General features: G+C 35.1%; 1 long non-coding RNA gene across 1 annotated transcript; it reads left to right on the forward strand.

Moving 5' to 3' along the window:
* Positions 1 to 519: 519 nt before the first annotated feature.
* Positions 520 to 13,172, forward strand: LOC110674415. Its single transcript, XR_002498843.1, has 3 exons — positions 520 to 1,053; positions 12,997 to 13,033; positions 13,096 to 13,172. It is a non-coding gene; the product is annotated as an uncharacterized LOC110674415 (long non-coding RNA).
* Positions 13,173 to 16,729: the final 3,557 nt, after the last annotated feature.

Consider the following 16,729-nt stretch of genomic DNA (forward strand, 5'->3'; position numbering starts at 1 on the left):
CTGCTGTGTGATATCACATTGTCCTTAAATTACATTGAAACGACATCATCACTCTGCAGTACGTTGGTCTTGTGTAATATTTACATATGAAACATGAACAATATTACACATAAACAGCTGCAACCACATCATTCCGACCTGCTCAAGTGATATTACACAAAACCGATGTTATTTCACATTCAATCTCAATGCGATAATAAATCTCGCAACACTGTCCGCAAGTTGTTGTTGATAGTCGACAAGTGACGGCGCCATTTTCTTGGAGCTGTTCGTGTTCGAATCTTTTTAAGTGATTTTATTAGGAAAATTTAAAACAAAATCGAAAATTTAGGTCTAATGACCATGAAAACGTGTATTAATTGTGGTAAGTATCGATTTCGACGAAAAAAAAAAACCGTAGATCGGAATTTCGATCAACCGGGGGTTAAAATGACAAATGTCCCAGCGGCCGTGGAGCGAAATCCACCAAAAAATAACTTATGGGAATATTTTCTCTCATTCAACAGGACCAGGAAGAAGCTAATACATTCGGTGCTTGGCCCACTACCAACGGTAACTTCAGCAATCCGGACAGGTGCCCATCAATGTGCCCCCGAAGGACATAGTCATTCCGATGCCTCCGCTTTCTCAGACCATTCCGGATCTTCCGCCAGGGGCCAGGGGAATAAACCAAATATATGGAGCTGACAAGACTTTCGAATTGATTGTGTCGGAGAATCAGTTCGGCCAGTTTTGCACCGTCGGTACAGTGATCGGTTCCGATCCGCGCTACAAGATGGTTTAGCCCAGTAGGGCGCCCTGCTCTATGGAGAAGCTGGGCTTGCCGACGGCGATTTTTCCGGCGAAAGGGATGCCAATTTCAAGAAGCTGGAGAAACACGGCGTGATTTGTGATTACCACAGCCCGCGGGACACATTTGCCTATGTGCAAGAGAAATTATCGACCACCAAGGGAGTTGAACTAGAACACTGTTCATCATTATGGGACCATGAAGGACCTTCGTCAGCTTATTTGGTTCGAATGGATCTAATTCCAGCGACGACAGTGAAAAGGGTAATTATTCATATTAATATCTTTTCCAACTTCTGCTTCTATTTAGCGTTAGGTTCCATTTGGATTATACCCTACGTCTCAGCCTAGTGTTCTATGAGCTGTACTTTCCTTGCTAATTATATTTATAAGGCCCATTCACAAATTTCATAACGCTGAAGAGGAAGGATTAACTGTTACAGATCATACAAAATGTGTGGAATATTCATACAAAAAGTGTTACTAGGGATGGGTGGTTGTCAAAAATGGCGTCATTTTCGGCGTTATGAATCTTATGAATAAACCCATATATGTTCTTCTGTCGTATAACGTGATCAACATGAAAATACCTTGAATTTGAAGAAATTTTACAGCTTTTTCAAACGTTTTGATAGTGATTTTTTTACAGAAGCTGAGTGTTCTCTAAAATTTGGAATGATATTTGTGGTTTATTATAAATAGGTATTGCCGAAAATATTTGCTTTACTATTAATTCTCTCAGATTCCAAATGCATTGATTTAAATACAAATTCAGTTAACAGTATTGAATACTCAATTTTCAATAGTTCCAGGGCTGGTAGCATGTCTTTTAAGAGACTTTGTCTCTATTTCACAACAAGTCTCTAAATAGGTTTCTAAAGTCACTTTGGAATTTTAAACAAAATGCTTTAATTTTACATATGTTTAACATTTTTCCTTCGGAGCAGCAACTCTTTATTTTTATACATCTATTCAAAAAACTGCTTCCGCCATTTGGAACACTGACGACAACTACTGGTGCAAGGGAGCAAACTTTGTTATAAATTGAAAAGCTGAAATCTGGCATATCGATCAACCTAGAGGCGATCTACCTACAAAAAAATAGTGCATGTCGTTTTTATCGAAAAATCTACGTTTTGTTCCATACTCCAATCTACTGGTACATTACAACCATTGGTAGCGGCACCCTTTTAATTAAATCTAATACTTTTGGAAGAATGGTTGAAAATTCTATAAATATGTATAGGGATTATTAATTTTCTGAAAATACTTCTAGATCATGGATGAGCGATAAAAACTAAGAATATTTGTCAGTTTGAAATATTGAGAATCATTAAAAATTAATGATGATTACTTGGGACTTCTAGGTGAATATTTGAGCCTACTGTGAAACTCTCCTCCTCGATTTGACAACCCCAAGGAAACTTTTATAATCTTAACTAAGTATGTAGGCAAGTATGTAGGGCTTCCATATTGTCGCATTATGAACATAGCGCACTGTTAAATTTAAAAGTCTCGCGTTCAGTACCATAAGGGCGTAACTGCAATGGTCTATGTCTCTTCATCGATTTTCTCTAAGCTAATTACTTGGTCAAGCGACAGTTTTCGACTGCTATTTTGGAATCAGTAGAAAGAACCCATCGTCCTTTATCATGGTGCATCGTAAAAAGTTACCAATATAGATTAAACTTTTGTACTAATTCAAAAAAGAAAATCGATCACTGCAGATACGCGAGAAATGTTTGTATCTGATTTCTGCCGAATTCATAATATTTGAGTCAAATGCTAGTAAATTATTTTCAAAATTATGAAAATATTTCTGAGTAGTTTAGAGCTTATAGCTTTAAGTTATTAGAGCTTTTGCAAAAATATTCGAAGACAACGACAAACTGAAAATGTTTATGGAATATTTGAAATTCTATGAATATTTATGAACACTCTATGAGTGCTCAGAAGTTGAGTGAATATTTATCAAATCTAAAATGAAGAGGATCAAATTATCTGAATCTATTTATAAATTTCAAAACAATTACTCTCAATCTAAAATGTTTGCAAGCGTTCGTCAGCCACTTACAGACTTCTTCAGTGTCGAGTGCTCGAAAAAAAACCTTAGATTATTGCCGAAGATATCCTACTTATAGATCCATTAACGAATCCATCGCCCAAAAATGGTTTTGTTTTGTTCTGCTGGCAATATTCTGGGCAATATCATTATAATATGTTTTGGCTAAATCTTCTAATGACTGCTTTGCATTGTTTTTTTTATTGATCATGCATCGTTTTTTTTTTTCATTGATCATTAGAAGAAAGCTCCCCTCTATGCTCCTCTAACAACTAATCGGTCTCCTATGTTGCAGATATGTATCATCGTCAAAAATTTTGTAATTCTTAGATGGAATTGACCACATTTCCTCTAAAATTATTCGAGCACAGATTTCAGAAATCTATGAAAAAGAAACGCTCCCCCATGTTAGCACAGGTGATCCGCCGATTTTCGACGAACGTTAACTGAATCGAATTGGTAAGATTAGCTCAATCCCTCGAATACATTGATACGCGCATTTATAAGTAAGTGAAGGCACCATATATTCAATTTAACTAAACATTGATTCCCAAACGTTTATTTTAACTGTCAGGAAAAGGTGCCTAAAATTAGCGTTACACAGATTTTTGAACATTCATTATTCAAAAACTACACGGGAAGAAATTATGTGGTAAAAATAACTATTTTAGCTGACTACTCCCATTCTTAAAACTACCATGGAAATTTAGACCAATTTACTATGTTTACGGTACACCCCATCGCATTACTGGTACATTTGACAGCAATAATTTACAACAATCTGATTCCAACTACAGACATGGTAAAATCAAGCGCATTTCTGGTCTGCTGAAAATTGCCGGTGCGAGCGCTTAAGTTAACCCCTTAAAATGGTAGTTTTTACCGCACAATTTTTTTGTGTGTAGTCATTCGACTTCAAATTTCCTTTCACAGTCATAAAGCTTGACTCTTCAACTAATAGAAAAGAATATTCTACATAGTCGTAGCAAGGAACAAAGAGTTTTAAGGGGGTGTCAAAATATGTCTTCTTAAAAAAAACGTTACAATGGTTCAGAGCACATATCTCAGCCATCCGACAAAAATATTATAACTTCAAGACCAGAAACATTTACCAAACCTATAAAAAAATATTTCTGTGTCGCTATGCAATCGATTTTTGATTTTGTTTCACGATTCGACGCTTCTAGATCTTGAATAGAAAAATACTAAACATGGTCGTAGCTAGAAAAAAACAGTAGTTAGGGGCTTCCATTAAAAAAATTCTCAAACTCTTCCTAAAATCATAACTTTACAATGAACAAAGCGATTTTTGCTTTTCTCTTACCATTTGAATGCTTAATGTTATGTCTTTTAAGGCCAATTTCTTCACCTCTGCTTAAGCCGTGAACCACGTTTACTCATATGCTTAAACCAGGTTTAAGTGCTAAACGGTGGTAAAGAAACCGCTTATTAGAGAAAAATAATATTGCACATAGGGTAGGTGTTCCAGTTATGGACATAGATTTCGCCATACGGGATTACTTTAATGTTTTCACATTTTGAAAGATTTTTTTGTGTTATAGTAGTAAGATTTAAGATATATCTTGATGTTTTAACATTAAAAAAGATTTAAAATGTGAGAGTTCTCGAGTTTTCCCGTATGGCCAAATAGGGAACCACTATGGCCATAACTGGTACACTTTCCCTAGTCGTAGTAAGACATAAGGTTTTTAAGGGGTTTGCCCTATTTATTGGTCCCGTTTGCCTGTAAATCAAAATTCAGAGCGATGGCATGTAATTTTTTCTCAATAAAATTGATTGTAGAAGTCTAGATAATAAATTTCAATAGAGAAATACATTTTTGAAAACACTCAACATTTATTTTACATAAAAACTACCAAAAATCCTAAGAAACTGCTAAAAATCCTATTTTATGAGTCTGTTTGTGTGTAAATCAAAATCCAAAGCAATGTCAAATAGTCATTTTTGGATTGCATTTGCTTATATATATTATGCATGGTTTAGAAGAAATATAAATTTTCTCATGACACTTCAAATTTATTTATCCTAAGAAACAACGAAAACGCGATTTCATGACCCTTGTTTGTTTGCCTGTAAATCTAATTCCAAAGCGATGATACGTGGCTTTCTCGGAATAAATTTACTTAGAGAAGTTGTATGTACCAAAAAAACACTACGTACAACTCTAGTTCATGAACTTATATGCTTGTGGATGAAAATCCATAGTATGTTACTTTTTTAACATTAAATTGTTTATAGAAGTCAAGTAAATATATTTGAGAAGTAATACAAATTTTTGATTAAACTCCAAATTTATTTTACCGTAAAACGGGGTAACTATGATAGTTTTTTCGAAGAAAACTTGAATATTTAAGCATGCTGTTTCAAAGAATTATAATCTATATTTTTAAAACAAGTACTGGTATCCTAACTATCGATTGCAGTTGATAGATTGCCAAAAGATTTATTCTGAATGGATATATAATTTTTCAAATAATCGAAAGTCGGTTTTCTGTTTTGGGGTAACTTTGATAATGGAGTATAAATCGAACAAAATTGAATGCATTACGGAACATTTATAGGGCGTTGCATACTTCTAGGCGTTTAAAGCTATATGGAAATTTCTGACTTAGATTACAAAAATGGTCCCAGTTTGTAAAAATGGTTTTCGCTAAGAGATTTGAGATGGAATTCATGTTCTGCTAATACTCGGCTGTCAAGGATAAGTGACGAACCCATTATGACTTCATAAAATCAGGGCGTCCATTCAAATTCAGTTTTCCAATTCCCGGATTTTTCTGGATGCCCAAAAAACAAATGACATATTGATCAATTTGATATTTTCGTTTTTTTTATACAAAATGGACTAAATTCATGAATTATTTTAATAAATTTATAAAATACTGTCAGAAGTTTTGGACAACAAGATTTGAAATATTTGGTGCAATATCTTAAAGTTCAAAATAAATTCAGAAAGATTTTCAAATTATATAAACAAAGTTCAGCTCTGTGTGTCTAAACTGGGACTATATTTCCGCAAAAAGGCAAAGTTCGATAGCCAACTTTCTAAGAATGCCTTCTTAATTATGCGTTGGACATGGCCCATGGATGGTTTCTGGAGAAATTCTTTATCTGGTGAAACTTATGTTGGATCCAAGGTGAGATTTTTTTTTAACAGAAATCATATCTCAAATACATGTTTTTGTTCAGCTATGAAGCTGACTGAAACTTTAGCCAATCTTCCAAGCAATTTAGGATTTTATCATTTTCAACAAAAATCTGGCCAAGAGTACCTAAAGGATCTTGCTATTTATTTATCCATCAAAGATCTCACCATGAACTTTTAAATGGACTTACAAGAAATTTGTTGGGGATGATTGGAAAAAATCGCTGAAAATTGGAGAAATCCATACAAAATCTCGTCATGGGTCTAGTCAAACTAGTAATCAAGGCCAGGCTGCATCAAGAATCAGTATCATGAACAATCCCAGAAATCCATCATATGGAATGCTTTATGAATCTGTCTAGGATGTCAGTAGATTTCCATAAAATTATGCAAAATATATTGTTTGGCTTAGCTTTTTCCAACCTCTACGAATCTACTAAGAATTTTAGGCAATATCAGCCATGGATCTTTACTAGAATACACTAAAAACCTTATTTGCCATCTACTAATTACCATTTCAGTGATCGCTCAGAAATAATTTTCAAGAAACTGAACAATCATCGGTTCGATTCCCTTTAATATTTCAGCTAAGATCTCATTAAATTGAAAAATTGCCATAAATCTAAATGAAAATCCAACAAGCATCTCGTTAAAACCCTTGCCAGGAATTCCAAAAGTGAAAAAGCATCATTCGCCGTTAAAATCGACAAATTGAAAAAAAAAATAAAAGTACACAGCTGTTTTATTTGCAAAATTTGTAGATTTCAAAGGCGAAAACTGATTTTTCATTTTTGACATTTGCTCCATTTTTCTTTGGGTTCAATACCCTTCTACTAATGGTTCAAGGATTTTAAACGTTAATTATCTCTCTACCAACTAACTAAAAGTTAGTCAAGATGCGAAGTAGGTACGAGTCAGCAGTCGTGCACATCCAAAAAACCCTATTTTTTCATATAGAAATTGAAAAATACGGGAATTACAAATGACCGGGAAATATCCGAAAATTTGGATAACACACCGGGTAAATATGTGATCTGATACTGGTTATCAGATCACATATTTTCCCGGTGTGTTATCCAAATTTTCGGATATTTCCCGGTCATTTGTAATTCCCGTATTTTCCCGCTTTTCCCGGATTTCCCGGATGGATGGACACCCTGTAAAATAGCGATCGTAGAACAGATTTTTTGTGAGCGTTTCAAAAATTAGCATTTTTCATATCTCATAAATTTTTAATATTTGCATATATATCTCAAATGTACTTGATTCTAACGAAAATAGCTTTGACATGAAGTGTCATGTTGTGGGTCTCGCACTATCAAAGTTACCCGCATTATCAAAGTTACCCCGTTTTACGGTACCCAAGAAACTACGTAAAACTCGGATGAATAAACATTTATGTTTGTAAAGAAATATTCAAAGCGATGATATGTTGTTTTTCCAGCATCAAATTGATTGTAGAAGTTGAGTTAACATATAAAATAGATAAGAGAAATTTTTGATTACACTCAAAATTAATGTAACCTAAGAAACTAAGACAAATCCTCTTTCATGAGCGTGTTTGTCTATAAAGTAAAATTTAAAGCGATGACTTTCTGTTTTTTTTTTCGACATAAATTTCTTTATTAGCAGTAAACATGTATGAAAACTTATGTTTTTAATTACACTCAAAAATTATGATTTAAGCTGTTCCGCTCAAGAAAAGTAAAAATTTCTGCGGAAGAAATGGTCAAGAAATTTTCTACAGTGAGCTCCATTTGAAATGACATTTCTTTTTAACTGCGTACTGCGATCAAAGAAAAATGCTTTTCTTGACCATTTCTTGGAAGAAATTTTCCACGCATCGATATAGGCGATTACTTTTCTGTTGAAGTTTAGTCGCTTCAGAATTAATTTATAATGTGATTTTTATAGTATTAAAAATGAAAATCACAATTTTGTACCTTAACCTGAAATAAAAATCTAAAGCAATATGTGATTTTTTTTTAATTGAATTGATTGTAGAAACCAAGTTAACATTTTTGAGTAGAAATAAAATGTTTGGTTAAGCTAAATATGCTGTTTCGCTCAAGAAAAGTAAAGAAATTTCTTGACTGAATGGGTCAAGAAATTTCCTACTGAGAGTCCGCTTTGAAATGACATTTTCGTCTCAACAGCGTACTACGATCAGAAAAATGTGATTTTCTGGACCATTTCTGGGAAGAAATTTCCAATGCATCGAGATAGGCGATTCCTTTTCTTGTCAGTAGCAAACCAACCTTTACACTCAAAATTTATTAATTTATTTTACCACCTCTAAGACATTCTTCTAGTGATTTTCTCAAAGAATTCTTCTGGAATACTTTAACAGACTACTCCATGCATCATTATAGAGATTTGTTACCAATTTTACTAAAAAAATGTCCATAAATTCCTCTAGAGATTTTCAAGGGATTGGTATTTTGAGAATATGCTCCAGAAAATCAACGCAACTTTTTCCAATAATTTTCTCAGGGACTACTGAAGTCACAGTTAGCCTTAAGTGCTAGGAATATTAGTCAAAAAGGTATGCCAGTGATTATTTCAAGAGTTTTTCTAAGAAAGTTCTCGAAGAAATTCGTTTAGTTCTAAACATTTTCCCAGAATTGTATTCGGGATTACTACTGCAGTTATTCTCAACATTTATTGAGTACTTTCTTCAATAAAATTCAATAATATCATCAAATTCAATCCATGGTTTCACACCAGCAAATATTAATTTCCGGAGAGAGTAGAGATAATTTTCATTACATAATGTGATACATTTTCAGGAAAATTGTGATACATTTAGGCGTATTCATTCCACGAAGTGTAATGGTTTAATTCTTTTACCAGTGCATTATTCTGTGTGTTCGGCTGCGTAAATGTTAGCAACGCAACTAACGTTCTAGTGCAGATGTAAACATTCTCGAAGTTTTCTTTATAAGGCTCCATGCTGAGTAAATGTGCTGTACCATCAGTGCACCAGTATCCGCTCATGTTCCAGTAGCCCGCTCACACTCAAAAAAGACAAATTTAAACAAAGTAAATTTTTAAACTTGAGCTGCTAACCATTTCAAATCGACATGTTTAAGCACACTGTTAGCAATGTTTTATGTATTTACTGAGGAAACCTTACTTTTTAAAATCGTGAGCGGGCTACTGGAACATGAGCGGCTACTGGTGCTTTGACGGTACATACGAACGAAAGCTTTTATGCGATTCTTTTACCAGCAAATCTGGTGAATCTACTCAGCTATTTTTAAGCTGTGCTTAAGTCTATTGATCATATTCAATTTATTGTGCAAATGTTTGAAGGCTATCTTTTGAAAAATCCAGATAGAATTTATATAGGAGTGCAGAGTTTAAAAACTAAGCAAGCAATATAATTCTACTAGGAACTTATCCAGAGCTTTTTTAGATATTTTTCCATTTTTAAGCCTGATTTGCTACTGAAAAGGAATCGCTAAAGAAATTTCTAGCCGATTCCTTGCAGAAATTTTCTACAGCGACTCCCATTTGAACTGACATTTCTTTTAAACTGCGTACTGCGATCAGAAAAAAGCGCATTATTGATCGATTCCTTGCAGAAATTTCCCATGCATCAAGATAGGCCGAGAAATTACTTGTCAGCAGCGAATCAGGCTTTACACGATTTTTTTCAGGCGTTATGCTAGAACATCCAAGAGTTTCCACCTTTTTCCGAATAGAAATTTTCATAGTACCTAATGTTAGTATTAGGTACCAGATATGTTTTCCTCAGAATTCCATCAAGAGATTACGAATTTACGACTCCGTCTCATTCATTCCCAATTTGTACATTTTGTTTAGAAAATCTATCATTTCATGATTTTTTTTATTAGAAATAGGTAATTGTGAAATATTTTTCACCGCCTTTTTGGAACAATTCGATATTATCGATCAACACTATCTCCAGCACAGCACTCGTTATAGCATTGTCATTTAAAACAAGCGAGTAATTACTAAATTTAATTAATGCATGGTAAAAATCTTGGTGGAAGTATTAATCTTTGTTACGGTAAAATTTTAAATGTTTTTTGAAAACAATCGTGAAAAAAAATATTAACGAGAACTCCTAAATACAAAGAATGGACTTGAAACTATTTGAGGGATCTGTTTTTCTTTTCAAATTCTCCCAATTATTGCTTCTTATCTATAGTTATTTTTAAAAGATCATTTTAGAATCTTAAGAACGAAAATGTTCATAAATTTCGAAAATCATATTCTGATATGAGAGCAGTTTATACAACATTTTAGAATAAACACCTAGGTTTAGCGAATATTTTAAGCTAAACCTAGGTGTTTATTCTAAAATGTTGTATAAACTTTTCTCAATATTTATGTACATTCTACGAATCTCAAAATTGGCTGTAGATAAATTGATATTAAAAATCATAAAGTAACCGTAACTAATATTTCTTTTTATTTTTTAGGTCCCAAATGAATTAGCCTGGAAATATTTTTGATCCAGCTCAATGAACTCCGTTGCAGAATTTTAGCAGCAATTAAAGTTCTGAGAGTCTGCAAGAAGAAACTTTGTTGGAATTAGTGCATCCGAGTAATCGCTGCAACGTCGCTCAACTGTCGCGTCGCTTAGACTGGCGAGTGCTTTGCAGTATCGATATTGCCTGTGTCGCTCGAGCACTAAAATTAGAAGTTCGCAGGCAAGCTTTTGGTCGCGTGAAGTGATTGAACGAAGTTTGTGTTTTTTCTCGAGTTTGTCTGTACTGACAATATTTCTGGCATTCACGAGCGAGTCATACACAAAATTGGTAGAACCCTGGATGACCGGAAAAGTTTCCGAAGAGCCTCTTAAAAAAATATCTAAAACAAACCCGATTATTGTTGCATGCGCAAGGTCATCATAATTTATTGAAAAGTCTTACGATGTTCTATCCCTCCCCTTGGTTATGCGACCTTGCCGCGATGGGAGGGCACAATCCATTAGCCCATTAGATGGACACCAAAGGCGTAACCTGTAGTGGTGGTATCACATTTTGGCATATTTGCTTAAAGCCGCGTCGTAATTTATATGGCATAGACGCACTAATATCTCGGATGTGATCCAACGGACGTTCTACGTCGTTGATAGCGCTGATGCCCATTTCAAATAATAAATACCTACTATTCGCGACGATCAGTTTGCCGTTTGCTAACCAGAATGATCCGTAGCCACTCTTACTATTAGCTAGCTAGATACATCGTTCTCATATACGAAGTAAGGAATATTACTCTGAGGAAAATGACTAGTAGATTCACTGAGTAGACAATCTTATTTTATTATGGTTTTTACATTACCATAACAAGGAATACCTCTTTTGTAACAACGGTATAAATAATCTAATTCCAGCTTCATTTTCGCAAAATTTACAAGTAGAAACTAGGCGTTGTGAAGCATTGCATTTGCCACCGAAAAGTGAATCTTGTTGGAGACTGTAATAGAAGTCTAAGGTAACTTTACTCTTAAATATTCACTATAATAATGACTATGGGAAGTAAGACGCTGAGATCGATCATTAGGGTACACTTGCTAGTTTCGAGAAATTGTTGAACAGACGAGGAAAGTGTCTTTTTTCTTTAAGGATGTATGAACGTAATGACCAATAAATACTTTTAACAACAAAAAACGAAATTAACTAGAACTACTACTAAACAGCCTAATTTTGTTAAGACTTGACGACAATTGACGTTTAAGACTCTTATCTTACGTAAAAGACAGGAGTAATCAAAATAGTACTTAAATGACAAATTATTCAAAACCATTTCGACTAGACAGTATTAGTAATGACACTACTACACTACTAATTCAAACAAATTCTGATGGAGCTGCTGATTTTCACAATGCTTCCTTTTTCAGAAGCAAGGGAATATTGGTATTTTTCAAAACTACTACGTCACAATACGAATAAAAATCAGTGTTCATGTGGGATAGCCTAGTTCGTCTGAATATTGGTCCTGGTAGAGGGGAAACTTGGCAAAAGCCAGACAGCTCCAACTGAATACCATACAAAAAAAAAGTCTTACGATGTTCTACGTCTTCTTTTCAATAAAACGTTTAAGACATTTTGTAAATAATTGTGTTACCGCATACAATTGTTAAACAAATCTTTTAAAAGCTTCAATATTGATTGATTCTAGGGCAATCCCTATAGAATTCCAGAAGAATTTATAGTGGACGCAAGAGTTTCTTAGCCATTTCATATAAAAAGACGTAAAAATCCAGGTTGAGTTCACGAACAAACACATCCAGAACTTTGTATAGACATTAGTACACGAAACTAGAAGCACTTAAGGTGATTATAAAACGAAGCCAAACTTTGAATTTTCAAGTGCACAAGACGAGAGAATCTGACAACAGTTCGCGTTGAAAACCAATCAAATTGCTTGCTTGCTGGTGGTGACCAATGGGATAGATTTTCTACGCGGAGCGCTGTTTCGTTCTCAAGTCTTGTGCTCTTGAAAATTTGAAGTGTGGCTTCGTTCTATAATCACCTTAAGCATAACTCTTTTGTCTATCAATGTACTTAGGGCAGGTCCGTCCCACTCGGGCTGAGATTGGGTACCACTTCTAGTACTGCATTTGGTCCCTCGGTAGCACAAAAGGTACCCAAGTTTGACAGATCGCAGTACACTTTTCACGGCATTCTAGATTACCTTATGAGCCATAAAATTTTGGGCAATTGCAAGGGACATGGGGGTCTTTAATTTGTCTTTGCTTAGGGCCCATTCACAAATTTCATAACGCTGGAAGGGGTGGGTTGTTTGTCCAAACGATGTTACGGCCCATACAAAAACTGAATAATATTCATACAAAAAGCGTTACAAGGGGGTGGGTGGGTGTCCAAAATAGCCAATTTTAGCGTTATGAAATAAATGAATGAGCCCTTATCTTCAAACACGTGAATGTTATGTTTTATATTCAATTAACATTTTCTCTTTTTGTTTTATTTCTTCATGCCAGGTCAACGAGTTTGGATTTACTGATCGAACTGTACTAGGTAACCGTTACATTGGCTGCTTTTAGGAAATAATCACATTTTGTATTTATCAATACCTTCAGATCTAAAGTTCATCCATCAACGACCTCTTGGGCCATACTTCCATGCCGTATCTATTAATCATGTAAATAGTTATAAAGAAAATAAAGAAAATATAAAAGATCGACGTATTTTCTTCGTTTCAATTATCATGCATCTGATTACATTTGAATTCTATTCAATGGCCGAATGAATTGTTATATATCCTTTTATTACTAAAATACTATTTTAATTCAATAAAAATCGTTTTTACACCTGCAAATGAAATTTATGATCGTAAAATCTCGCGTAAAAGGATAAAAAAGCAATTCAATCAGCCATTGAAAAGAATTCGTGATTGCCTTTTCCGCTTAAATCGCTTAGATTACATAGTTTTCATATTACATCGCACATATTACATCGTATTGTGTACGTTGAATCTATTACATCGGAAGAATTACATCGATTGCATCTATTACACCAATAGCCCGCGAGTACGTCGAGCCGTGTAATATTACACAACCTAGGGAACGACTTGGTTGCAGCGGTTTCGATGTAATATTCAACAACTTTTTTTGCTGTGCTGGAAAAGCTAACAATAGTGATACACAACTTCAGAAGTGATGCATTTAATCAGAATTTCGATCCGATTGGTTTGAATTATGCCTGATGTGAACTTGTTCATGCCAAGATGAAAATTCATTGATAGAGCACATTTTAGGTTAAATATAACAGGAATAGGTACAGATATGTTTCGTCTCACGAAAGGACTTCGAAATAAAGTCGTCATTACACACAATCATGAACTCAACGGTCGCTGAACTAGTCAGCAGAACTATCTATTAAAAACGGGGTTTCCAACACTTTTTATAAACCATTTAAAGGGTGCTCGCAGTAGAAGTCCACGTATTTTAAGTTGTCAGTTCCTTGGAGAAATCAAATTACAGCTTAAGCTAAGTATGCTATTTTGCTCAGGAAAAGTAAAGAAATTCCTTGACTGAATGGGTCAAGAAATTTCCTACAGAGAGCCCCCTTTGAAGTGACATTTCTTCTCAACAGCGTACTGCGATCAGAAAAATTAGATTTTCTTGACCATTTCTTGGAAGAAATTTTCCACGCATCGAGATAGGCGATTCCTTTTCTTGTCAGTAGCAAACCAGCCTTTAGTTGTAAGCCACGTGAATGACTTATTCGAAATCGGTTAGTATCACAGCCATAAGCACTTTTTTTGGTAAACCGTTGTCTGTCAACCTAAAATACCAAAGCGATTAGAATAAATTGTGGGATTTCAAATAAGATCGATTTTCGTTTCCAAAAACTCCAGAATGCATCAGACTTGACTTCTCTATGTCAACACAACTATTTTTTCCTCACCACCAAGCTTGCTTTGATCTAGCTATAAGAATTATAGCGTACGCAAGAAATGTCAGAAGAGGGTGATTCAAAATTTATGGCATGTTAGCGTAAAAAGCTGGATAAATCTATTAACTTGTTTAATGAGGACAAACTGAATCAGTCAAACATACAGGAAAAAAAATATATTGAGTTTGGCGTTCTGCTGTTATAATTCAATTTATTAATGTTTAGCTAAAAACTTGGCTGAAAATCATATTAAGCCTTGCATACGCCTAGTTCCGTGACGGTCGCTAATCGGCTAAGAATGATTTCCATCGTTGAAAGAGCGCTAAACACCAATTTGCCACCATCATTGTACGGTAACACCCTAGGCTGTCACTCCTAACCATGGACTCATGGATCCAAATAGGCTTCCAAGTCTGCCCCCAGCTGCCATTGGTCATACCATGAAACTTGGGTTTCGCTTCATGTAAGAACAAAGGAACATAAAGTTTTAGCCTATTAAATTCACGCTTAGTTTTGTGAACCTAAAATGAAATTTATGATGAAATAAAATATTATTTAATAATATTTAAAATGAAAAATATTTGCCAGATCTGACCGAAGAAATATCTTGATGTCAGTAAACAAAAAAAAATCAAAAACCATGGCTAACTGAGGCTATTTTTTTCCGAATTTTCAGTTCAGTTTTTATAGCAGATGCTATTATCACAGACAAACAGACGTAACACTTCAAACAAATTGCGATCAAAATCATAGTCAAGAGAACATGTGCGCCCAATGCTAAAATCGTTGTGTTTGGCCGATGGGCCAATAGATGGCGGTAGTGTGTAAACATCAAAGGCGAACAAAAACGATACGAGCGTTGCGAGCACTGGATTGACCACCTACAAAATATTTGTATCGACCGTTAAAAAGTTGATCGATGTACAATGATGAGAGTGTGACGCCTGTTTGTCTGTGCTATTATGGTAAACATGTGCCGCGAAGTGTGCTGATGTGCGCCCTATTGGCCGGTACGCTGATCATAAGTACTGTGCAAAAGGATAGGACAAGAAACGGTCAAGGAATGATTCCGCTATCGAAATTACTTGAACTGTACGCTGCTGAGAAGTAGAGGTGATTTCATAACATCGGTAACGCCTGCTGTACAAATCAAATGGAGGTGTCACTTTTCCGTACGGAAAAATGTGCCGCTCAATTATTCCGCAAGTAAAAGTGACATTTCGCTCATACTGGATAAGCTGTCAAAATTACTTCGGTAAAAAGGATAAATTTTTCTTGAGCGCTTTACGTTTCAGGTGCATACTACGCATATGTGCGTAAGGCGCACTGTGTAGAGTGACCACCCCCTTGACACCCACAAACTATGCATACATTGTCAACATAACCATAAAACTTACCGTTATAAACTCGATTTTCAAAACGGCCAATTACCGTTTTTTCCAAATCATTCATTGGTCCCCTGCTTGAAACGGCCAATGATCGGTTCTCGCTCTACCAAAAGGGCTTACAATCGGAAAATTCCGCAAACTGTCATTGGCCTTAGCATGGTGAGAGGCCAATGACTCTCTCTTGCTAATTCATTGAAAACCGAAAAGGCCTAGCATTGGGCCAAGCACGCTAATAAAATTCAATTTTGGCTAATAAAAAAGGCCCATCCCTTGTTGGAAATCGAAAATAGGCCAAGCATATAAATTCATAATTTTTCCACATTTTTGTCAGTTTTCAGAATAAAATCGATTATTAGCGTGGAGAAATAGTAAATCGTCACTCAACTAGCAAGAAATCACATTGATTCAGTATTCAATGAGAAATAGGAATTGAAAATGTGGTGAATAATATTCAAATCGAATTTTCTCAGAGTCAACGAACTGAGGATTGGCCCTTTTGGATTGTTACACGAGAATTTATTCTTGGTTGATTCGTTGCGCGTGATTTCTCGCGTAACAGTTCTAAAGGGCCAATGATCAAATTGTAAACAAATCGGGTTTTGATACCATTCGATAGCATCTCCCAACACCCACAAACTATGCAAACATTGTCAACATAATCATAAAACTTACCGTTATAAACTCGGTTTTCAAAACGGCCAATACCCGCTTTTTTCCAAATCATTCATTGGCCCCCACTCGAAAAGGCCAATGATTGATTCTCGCTCCATCAAGAGGGCCTACAATCGGAAAATTTCGCAAACTGTCATTGGCCTTAGCATGGTGAGAGGCCAATGACTCTCTCTTGCTCATTCATTGACAACCGAAAAGGCCTAGCCTTGGGCCAAGCACGCTAATAAAATTCTATTTTGGCCAATAAAAAAGGCCC

The sequence above is a fragment of the Aedes aegypti genome, chromosome 1 (assembly GCF_002204515.2).
Source record: "Aedes aegypti strain LVP_AGWG chromosome 1, AaegL5.0 Primary Assembly, whole genome shotgun sequence".
Taxonomy (NCBI): domain Eukaryota; kingdom Metazoa; phylum Arthropoda; class Insecta; order Diptera; family Culicidae; genus Aedes; species Aedes aegypti.